Source organism: Suricata suricatta, chromosome 5, assembly GCF_006229205.1.
Source record: "Suricata suricatta isolate VVHF042 chromosome 5, meerkat_22Aug2017_6uvM2_HiC, whole genome shotgun sequence".
Classification (NCBI taxonomy): domain Eukaryota; kingdom Metazoa; phylum Chordata; class Mammalia; order Carnivora; family Herpestidae; genus Suricata; species Suricata suricatta.
Genome location: NC_043704.1, coordinates 144163942 through 144174689, shown reverse-complemented (window position 1 = coordinate 144174689; position 10748 = coordinate 144163942). Strand labels below are relative to the sequence as shown.

General features: G+C 43.4%; 1 pseudogene; it reads left to right on the top strand.

Annotated features, from left to right (window-relative positions):
• The first annotated feature begins 4858 nt into the window (after nt 1–4858).
• Nucleotides 4859–5907, top strand: LOC115291286 (annotated as a pseudogene).
• Nucleotides 5908–10748: the final 4841 nt, after the last annotated feature.

Here is a 10748-nt window from a genome sequence, read left to right as displayed (position 1 = left end):
TTATATGGGCTATTCTTGAGTGGAGACATGAATTTTCTTTCAGTGAGCCTCCAAAAACAACAAATCTTATTTTTTTAAAACTCTGTGTTGGGGCGCCTGGGTGGCTCAGTGGGTTGAGCATCCGACTTCAGCTCAGGTCATGATCTCACGGTTCGTGGGTTTGAGCCCCGTGTCGAGCTCTGTGCTGACAGCTCAGAGCCTGGAGCCTGCTTCCGATTCTGTGTGTCCCTCTCTCTCTGCCCCTCCCCTGCTCATCATCTGTTTCTGTCTCTCAAAAATAAATAAATGTTAAAAAATAAAAATAAAATAAAATTCTGTGTTCATGGAGAGTCCATTTGGGAGTATTCCAGAGGCAGTGTTTCCTATTGGTTTTCCTGTTCTATGAATAAGAATCTGAAACATATATGTATTAAACTGAAGGTTAACATGCTCCAGAAACATTGAAGTAATGGGAATTATCAATGTTAACTTGAGTCAGCTGTTCAGCAGAATTAAAAACTGGAGTTATAGTAAATCTTGTGTTCTTGGTTCTTTTCATAGTCACCAAAGAAATTGTTTTGTTTACATAACATTTGAATTTAAGGAAACTAAAATTTAATTATTCTCTTTTTCCTGCTTTGCTTTGTGTGTGGAGGGGAAGGAAGAATAGCATACAAGAAAGAACTTCTTTCACACAAGAAAGTTGGGTTGCCTTAAGATTTTAAAGAAGTAATTCTTAAAATGACGCCACTTGCCCTTATATCTACACTAGATTCTGAAATATTCTAAGATTTCATACTCATTTTTCTGCTGCGTTTATATTTCCTATTTCTCACTGTTTGGTTTTATTAATGGGGAAATGCAATTCCTATATCAATTTGTTCACCCTGAGCCCATCTCTAAATATTCCTTTAAAAATTAGTAACATCAGGGGTGCCTGGCTGGCTCAGCCAGTAGAGCATGCAACTCATGATCTTGGGGTTGTGAGTGCAAGCCCCACATTGGGTGTGGAGCCTACTTTTAAAAAGTTTTTAACGTCAGAATCAGGGGAATTCTTTCAGTCTGTTCAAAGGCTTTCAGATTAAATACTTGAAGACAACGTAAAATATGTTAGCAAGAATTAGGCTTCTAAAAACTACATCTTTTTTTAAAGTTTATTATTTATTTTGAGAGAGTGTGTGTGTATGTGAGCAGGGGAAAGACAGAGAAAGAAGAAGAGGGAAACTCCCAATCAGCCTCCAAGAGGCCAACACAGAGCCCAGCATGGGGCTTGAACTCATGAACAGTGAGATCATGATCCAAGCTGAGATTACAAGTTGGACTCTCAACTGACTCTCACCCCTGGCCCAAACTACATCTTAAAATAATTATATCCAGGGGCACCTGGTGGCTCAGTCAGTTGAGCATCCAACTCTTGATTTTGACTCAGGTCATGATTCCAGGGTTGTGGGATGGAGCCCAGCATCAGGCTCTGTGTTGAGTGTGGAGCCTGCTTCAGATTCTCTCTCTCTTTCCCTCTGCCCCCACTTCTCTCTCTCTCTCTCTTTCTCTCTCTCAAATTAAAAAAATATGTATCTGCTACATGAAAATTAAAAAGTTCTGGGGTGCTGACACTTGATTTCAACTCAGATCATGATCTCACAATTTATGAGTTGGAACCCCGCTTTGGGCTCTGCACTTGGAATTCTCCTGGAATTCTCTTTCCCTCTCTCTGCCCCTACCCAACTTATGCTCTCTCTCCCCCTCTCTATTTCTCTCAAAATAAATAAATAAACTTTAAAAATTGTTAAAAGAAGGAAAAAAAAGTTCTAAATACCAGCAATCTTGTCTTCACCGATGAGCTGAAGATACATTCAGATAGGACAAACCCATTTTACTTTCCCTGAAATTATAAAATTGTAAAGTATTTTACTTCTTTTTTTGTCCTTTTTTTTTTTTGGTATCTCTTGAGATAAGGAATTGACATTGAAAAAAAAATCGGTATGGACAAAATGGGATTCCAACCTGAGAAAATTTTATGTGACTTAAGGGTTGTGCTAAGTAAACTTTTATCACTTGTTTCCTTAAGAAAATTTAGGTACTATAAATTTAGCCTCTAACCTTCTGTGACATAATCCTCATTCTCATTTTATGACATCGTCTCTTCTGTTTTATTTAATGGTTTAATAGAGTTGTGTTTGAACTGGCTGGAAAGCAATTTCAAGAAATGGTTTTCAGGCTGCTTTTAATAGGCAGTGTTACAGTATTTATTGCCCTTGGATATAACATTGTTAGTATTATTAAAAATTATTTGTTGATTGCTGGTGGTTGCACCCGGAGCGGTGTGAGACATAAAGACACCGTAATCACTGCCCTATGCCCTATGTCTGGCAAATAAAAACGATATGTCTCTATATGGTTTCTCTGGCTTCTACCTCTGATGTTTTCCCCTTTAGGGAAAGAACATTATTGAAAGTGAGGTGATGCCTTTTCACCTTATTTTTTTACTGGCTCTCTTCCCATGAGTCTTGGGTTCCTTGGCAGTCAACTTGAACTTTCCAAGATGAAACTACTCCCTATGAGTAGTAAGGTATACAAATGACCTTTGCAGACACATAACAGTGATTCATGATTCCAGAACCCGCATTACGTTCCATTGCTCATATTCGCAAGCGAGTGTGGAAATAACCTCGGAGGTTTGGGCCATTCAAAACTCACTGGAAGAGAAATTTCCCCACAGGAATGAGATAAAGGGATTTCTTTCAGAACATTGGCAAGGACACTTGACGAACTTGGCACCCAAGGAGCATTGCCTCTCTTCAGCTTGCTCATGCCCACTGTATTCTTCTAGTCTCTTCAGGCCAATTTACTGGACCCTCCAAAGGCAGGTTCCATGACTGGTGTTCTCTGTACCAAAGGTCTTGCTCCTTTTGTACCAATTCCAGCTGAAAGCAGAATTACTAAAGCACAATTGTCCTGCCCTCTGAGGAATAAAGGAAGGAAGAATGGAGGAAAGGAAGAAGGAGAGGATAGAAGGAAGGAAGGATGGAAGGAAGGAAGGAAGTACAATTAGGCAGTCACTCAAAAGACTTTTTTCTAAGAGACTGTGCTAGGCTCTTTGGTGGTGGGGTGGATGGGGTAGGAACACAGAGGTAAAATATAGAAAGAACATTCCTCAACCAGAGTACAGATAATTAGAGAGGATAAAACATGTGATTCAATAACTGAAACACAAGGTCAAAAGTGTTACGTGCCATAGATCGGGTGCTGTGGAAATCCAGAGGGGAGAACAGACGCCTTGTTGGTCCTCTCACCAACTAGACGTCTAGAGAAAAAACACACTAAAAACACACCATATTTTCCAAGTTCTCTCCTTTATCTTACTTTCCATCAATTATTCATCACAATAGGAGCAGATTTCTAGCAGTTGTAGGGAAAAGATAAGAGAATGAAGAGGGTACCAAATATTTAAAAACACAAAAGAGGAGAGAAAGAATCTGTGAGCTCTAGATGTTTCCAAGCTCCCTAAAGGGGATAAAATATAAAACCCGTCTTTGTAGCATTCTCCTCCTACAGAGAAAAGGCAATAAAAACATTTTATATTGCAAGTCAGTGTCCATATCACGTGTGTTGGGGTATACACATGTGTCCAAAACACAAATCTTGCAGACCAATCCTGCGATGCATGTATTAGCTATGACCTACTCTGTACTGATGGCTGGGATATAGAAGGCGGGGAAAGAGGGCCAAGATGACTTCTGGTCTTTGGTTTAAGCACCTGGGTTGAATGATGGTACATTGACTGAGATGGAGAAAATGAGGGAGGAAATTTTTTAGAAGTTTAGAGAAAAAACAAGTCAACGAAATAAAGATTTCTGATTTGGCCATGTTGTGTTTGAATTGCTTGGGATAGTGACTCACAACAAATGTCTCTTTTTGATTATAACCTGCAGTTAGAAATGCATTTGACATCAAGACCCCCCAGACTTACACGTGCGGGTGTAAAAGAGAGTGTGTGTATATGTCCTCCTCTCCGAGCATAAGTAGAGTCTGGGCTGAGGGATGAGTTGAAAGATCTCACCTAAGGAGAGGACTCTATGTGGGGGCAAATCCGTCATGAACAGCGAGGCACGTCTTCAGTGTTCTCCTTATTCCCAAGCTGGGTCCATGTCCAGAACCCAGTGGCTAGTTATTTCCAAAAGACCAAAGACCAAGATGGCTAATGGATCAGGGAAGTTATTCCATTCTCTCCAATGTTCCATCGAGGAAAGAGCAAGAAGGAAGAAGCTCAAGCCTTGTGTTGCTGTGAGAAAATCTAAATGATGAAATCTGAAGAAGGATCTCCGTTTCTCATGGAACTTCCTCTTAACATCTGAACACATTCAGCTTTTTATTAATTTAATTCTTATGAGCTAAACATATTAAAAAATATATAGAAGAGTTTAGCAAATACTCCCATTTCCAACATCAAGAATTAGTAACTAGTACCAGGATGTGTGAGTGGCTCAGTTGGTAAACCATCAGACTTCAGCTCAGGGTATGATTTCATGGTTCGTGGGTTCAAGCCCCACGTTGGGCTCTGTGCTGACGGCTCGGAGCCTGGAGCCCATTTCAGAGTCTGTGTCTCCCTCTCTCTGCTCCTTGCTCACTCACATTCTATCCCTCTTTCTCTCTCTCTCTCAAAAGTAAATAAACATTTAAAAAAAGCATTAATAACTACCAGGAACATGTGGGTGGCTCCTTTGGTTAAATGTTCAACTCTTGATCTCAGTTCAGGTCTTGATCTCAGGATCATGAGTTCAAGCCCCATGTTGGGCTCCATGCTGAGTGCTTTAAGCCTACTTAAAAACAAAAAAACAGGCTGCACACCTGGGGACACTCACTGCTCTCGGCACCCAGCCCAGCTTCTTTTAAAATGTCTGTTGTTCACGAAATTCTCTGCAAGCTCATCTTGGAGGGTGATCACTCCATGCCCCCAAACACATAGGGGTCAGTCAAAGTGTACACCAATTTTGATGCTGAGCGTGGTTTTCTGAACATTGAAATGGCCTTCAAGACCAAAGGTGTGGATGAGGTCACCATTGTCAACATTTTGACCAATCACAGCAATGAACAGAGATGGGACAGTGCCTTTGCCTACCAGAGAAGGACCAGAAAGGAACTTGCATCAGCACTGAAGTCAGCCTTGTCTGGCCACCTGGAGACTGTGATTTTGGGCCTCTTGAAAACACCTGCTCAGTATGATGCTTCTGAGCTGAAAGCCTCCATGAAGGGCCTGGGGACTGAGGAGGACTCCCTCATTGAGATCATCTGCTCAAGGACCAACCAAGAGCTTCAGGAAATTAACAGAGTCTACAAGGAAATGTACAAGACTGATCTGGAGAAGGATATCATTTCTGACACATCTGGTGACTCCCGCAACCCGAGGGCTGCCCTTGCGAAGGGTAGAAGAGCAGAGGGTGGCTCGGTCATTGATTATGAACTGATGGACCAAGATGCCCGGGATCTCCGTGATGCCGGAGTGAAGAGGGAAGGAACTGATGTGCCCAAGCGGATCAGCATCATGACTGAAGGGAGCGTGTGTCACTTCCAGAAAGGGTTGGAGAGCTACATCCCTCATGACATGCTGGAGAGCATCAAGAAGGAGGTCAAGGGAGACCTGGGAAATGCTTTCCAGAACCTGGTCCAGTGCATTCCAAACAAGCCCCTGTGCTTTGCTGACTGACTGTATGACTCCATGAAGGGCAAGGGGACTCGCAATGAAGTCCTAATTAGACTCATGGTCTCTCGCAGTGAAGGGGACATGTTGGAAATTAGGTCTGGATTCTAGAGGAAGTACAGCAAGTCCCTGCATACTGCATCCAGCAAGACGTGAAGGGCGACTCCCAGAAAGTGCCGCTGTTCCTGTGTGGTGGGGGGACTGAGCCCACGAGAGCATGGGCGGCATGAGCGCTGTTCCTGTTTCCAGCTAACAGTTCTAGAAAATAGCTTGTGATGACCAGTCCCCTTATGCCCATCCCTGAGAGGATGACGTTAGCATTGCCCCCTCCCCATCTTTATTTCGACTGCCTGAGCGTTACCTGCCTCTCATGTCTGGTCTCTTTGGCCAAAGAAGTGGACATTCCAAGGAGTTGGAAGGGAAGTCTCTGATGCGAAACACTTTGCCTCTTGTGTCCTGGGTCATAAACAGTTGGATAAACTGAATGTTTACTTAAAAAAAACCCAAAAACTAAAAAACAAAGCAAACTAAATAATAATAACTGCCAGCATTTGTCTTGTGTGCTTCTCGTCTTTTAAAAATTAGGACAGGCTAATGTTTATTTTTGCTTTGATATTGATAAATAAGTTCACCAAGCAAAGACATAAACAAACAAAATAGAAACAACTTACCTCATTTTACGCACAGTCAATGTCATTTGTTTTACAAATAGAAAACAAATATGTAATTCCTCAGTGACTCTAGTAGTAATGAAAGCCAGGGCCTCTGCTTGATAATTATGTGAGTGATCTTAGTTTTTTTTAATGTTTATTTATTTTTGAGAGAGAGAAAGAGAGAGGGAGAGAGACAGAGTGCAAGCTGGGGAGGGGCAGAGAGAGAGGGAGACATAGAACCTGAAGCAGGCTCCAGGCTCTGAGCTGTCAGCACAGAGCCCGACGCGGGGCTCGAACCCACAAACCGTGAGATGATGACCTGAGCTGAAGTCAGATGCTCAACCGACTGAGCCAGCCAGGTGCTCCTGTGAGTGATCTCTAAAAAGAGAATAATGGATGCACTTGTATTCATTTCCCAAGGCTGCCTGACGAATGACCACAAAGTGAATGGCTTATAACAACAGAAATGTGTTCTCTCACAGTCGTGGAGGCCAGAAGGCTGAGGCCAAGCTGGAGCCTGGCCGCACGCCCTCTCGAGGCTCTGAGGGGAGAGCCCCTCCTGGTCTCTTCCAGCTTCCCAGGCTCCTTCTGGCTCTTCACAGACTCTTTCCTTCTGGAACTCAGTGCGTCAGTCACATTCCAGTGATTTGATTCGGGGCCTTTGGAACACTGTTCCCTCAGCTTGGGTCACTGCTTCGTCTTCTCATTAACAAATACAAAACGTGACAGACAGTCCCATCCCCTCCCCCTCTGTGTCCTCACTTGAGTTGACACTGTTTAGACTGTATCTTCCCATCCACACTCCATCATTTTCAGACACAATTATTTCATATATCCTTTTTTATCAGTAAATGACTCCTCAGCTGGCTATGGCTCTCATCCATAAAGCTGGACCCCAATGCTCCAAAGTCACGTTCTCTCTGACCACGACCACTGATACAAATCTGTGTGGATGCTCGTGCAGGCATCTCTGGCCCAGAACCAAAGGGTGTTACTGAGGAAGTGAATCGGACTCCATGGGGAATTTTGGTTCTGTGTCTATTTTCCCAATTTAAGAGAGATCTCTGCTAAAAATAGTGGAAGCTGTTCACCATCTGCCACACGCAGCTGTGGGCCCCCTATTCTGAAATGAAGGGAGCATTCGTATGGCTGGTCAGTTCCCAAGAACCGTCTTTTTTCACTAGGCGAAATGTAGTGCAGATACAGACTGGCAGAAAGTGTCTTTCTCCCGTGGCCAGTGAGGTGTGCAGCAGGTACATACACACCAGTGTAATATTCACTCAGGGCTCTGTTGGAACCATATCCAGTAATTCCTTTGACTGCTTCTGTGTATCCCTGAAATCACACCCATCTGGGTTCTAAGTTGAAATTAACAGACCTGACGCCATATTGAGCAGAGAAGGAATTTCTTAAAGAATATTAAGATTCTTGGGGCACCTACATGGCTCAGTGGGAACAGCATGTGACTCTTGGCCTTGGAGTCATGATTTCGAGTCCCATGTTGGGTGCAGAGATTACTTAAGTAAATAAAACTTAAAAAATTCTTTTTTAAAAAATGTTTATTTATTTATTTTGAGAGAGAGCACTACATGCACATGAGTGGAGAAGGACTGAAAGAGAGGGGGAGAGAGAATCCCAAGCAGGCTTCATGCTCAGTGGGCAGAGCCCAATACAAGATTCAATCTCATGACTGTGAGATCATGACCCAAGCTGAAATCAAGAGTTGGACACTCAACCAACTGAGCCACCCAGGCACCCTAAAATTTAAAAGAAACTTTTTTTAAAAAATTGGGAGGGGAGAGCCTCGGTGGTTCAGTTGGTTAAATGCCCAACGTCACCTCAAGTTATGACGTTATGGTACATGAGTTCAAGCCTCGCATTGGACTCTGCTGACAGCTCAGAGCCTGGAGCCGACTTCGGATTCTGTGTCTCCCTCTCTCCGTGCCCCTCCCCTGCTTGTGCTCTGTCTCTCAAAAATACACAAACATTATTATTTTTTAAATGTTTATGTATTTTTGAGAGAGTACAAACAAGGGAGGGGCAGAGAGAGCAGACAGACGATCCAAAGTGGACTCTGCGCAGATAGCAGTGAGTCCAATGTGGGCCTCAAACTCACAAACTGTGAGATCATGACCTGAGCCAAAGTCAGAAGATCAACCAACAGAGCCACCCAGGCACCCCTAAAAAAATTCTTAAGAATATTAAGGTTCTTAAGGCACCTAGGTGGCTCAGTCAATTAAACATATGAGGTTAGCTTGGGACATGATCTCGCCCCTCAGATTCCCTCTCTTTCTGCCCCTTTCCTGCTCTTTCTCTCAAAAATAAATGAACATTTAAAAAAAAGAATATTAAGTTTCTTGCAGAATCTCTGTAGGGCCCGAGAGAAGGGCTTGTAGGCCATGAAGTTAAGAAAAATGCCCAAAGGATGCTACCCTCCGACATGAACATCACCCCCATCTCGCCGACTGCAGACCCTATGGCTCCCACCAATGACGCTGGGGTGTGGGTGCCTGCAGTTTCACATTGTCCCTCCAGATGACGCTTCTGCCAGTGCTGTCACAATGGATTCCTTGCAGTTACTTCTGAGATGATATCTTAAAAAAAATTTTTTTTAACATTTTTATTTATTATTGAGAGACAGAGCATGAGCATGGAAGGGGCAGAGAGAGGGGGAGACACAGAATCTGAAGGAAGCGCCAGGCTCTGAGTTGTCAGCACAGAGCCTGATGGGGGCTCGAACTCATGAACCGCGAGAACATGACCTGAGCTAGAGTTAGACGCTTAACCGACAGAGCCACCCAAGCGCCCCTAGAAGATGTCTTACAGTGCAGCCTGGGTCACAGGGGAGACCAGGAAAATGATGCTCTAACCTCTCTGCCCAGGGAAGGCAGGATGTACGGGAAATCACCCTAACATAGGAGGACTGTCCAAGAAGTGCTGAGTGAAATTAGAACCACAATACAATAATACGGTAGCACATAGACCAGAATCAACAAAATGGAAAAGACTGACAGCATCAAGCAATGGAACTCTCACTCACTGACAGGGAGAGCATAAGTTGGTGCACAATTGGAAAAAGTTGGTGCATACGTTGGAAAATTGTTAAGCAGCATCTACTACAACTGAAAATACACATAATATGATATGATCCAGTGATTTCACCCTTAAGGTGTCTAGTTAGCAGAAATGCCTACACTTGTTCACCACAACATACACTAGGATATTCACAGCAGCACTGTTTGTAGTTCTCCAATTAGAAACCACTCCAATGCATGGCAGAATGGATATAATCAGTGTTGTGAATTCACACAACGAACTCTGTCTAAGGATCAGGATGAATGTACTCCTCCAACTTGGATTAGAATGGATGAATCTAATAATGTTAAAGAAAGAAGTTTAGAAACAGTAAATTCTATCACTGACCTCAGTATAAAGTTCAAAAACCAGCGAAACTAACCTTTGGTATCAGAAATAAGAGTAGCATTCACCCCTGGGGGCAGCAGTGGTTGAAGGGACAAGGAAGTGGCATTCTGTTTCTTGAGCTCGGTGTGGTTACCTGGGTGCATTCAGTTTGCAGTTTAGATACTTTTCTGGAGGTGTATTATATTTTAATTAAAAAACAATACAGCACAGTGCTACAAATAACGACAGATGTTCCCCATGTACCAAGTCAGCTATCGCCAGAGGGAGAGAAGGTCAAAGGGCACAGAATAACCAGGGTGAGGTCACCAGGGCCTGGGCTCTGGTCCTCAGTCCTGAATGCCTAGTCACCCAAGGTGATGTCATTTCTTCTCAGGAGCTGACTCTCATTAACGAAAATCACTTTACAGTACAGACCCCTGGCCATCCAGTCATTCATTTAGAAGTCACGAATACATGACAAAGCAGTCTGGTAACACATTCTCTCTACAGACAGGTCTCCAAGGCAAATCAAATCGTAACCAGAAGTGTTGACTGAGCAACAGAGACGGGGCATCATGTTAACTCCTTCCCAGGGGGAGCATGGTCCTGTGACTCTCATCTTGCTTTGGTGGCTCTGCTTACTTATTTTTTTATGTTTGTTTGTTTATTTAGAGAGAGAGAGAGAGCGAGAGGGAGCAAGCAGGGGAGGGGCAGAAAGTGAAGGAGCGAGAGAATCCCAAGCAGGCTCCATGCTACCAACACAGAGCCCGACAAGGGGCTCAGTCACAAGCCACAAGATCATCACATGAACTGACCGAGTCAGGTGTTTAACCGACCGAGCCACCCGGGCACCCTGCCTGTGTTTACTTATAGAAATAATTTTTTATAAAATGAAAGTGTGATTCTCTGGTTTCTCTTCAGATCACATAAATCTTTTGCCTTTTACTAAAATGAAAGTGTGTGTGTGTGTGTGTGTGTGTGTGTGTGTGTGTGTGTGTGTATAATATCTGCACATG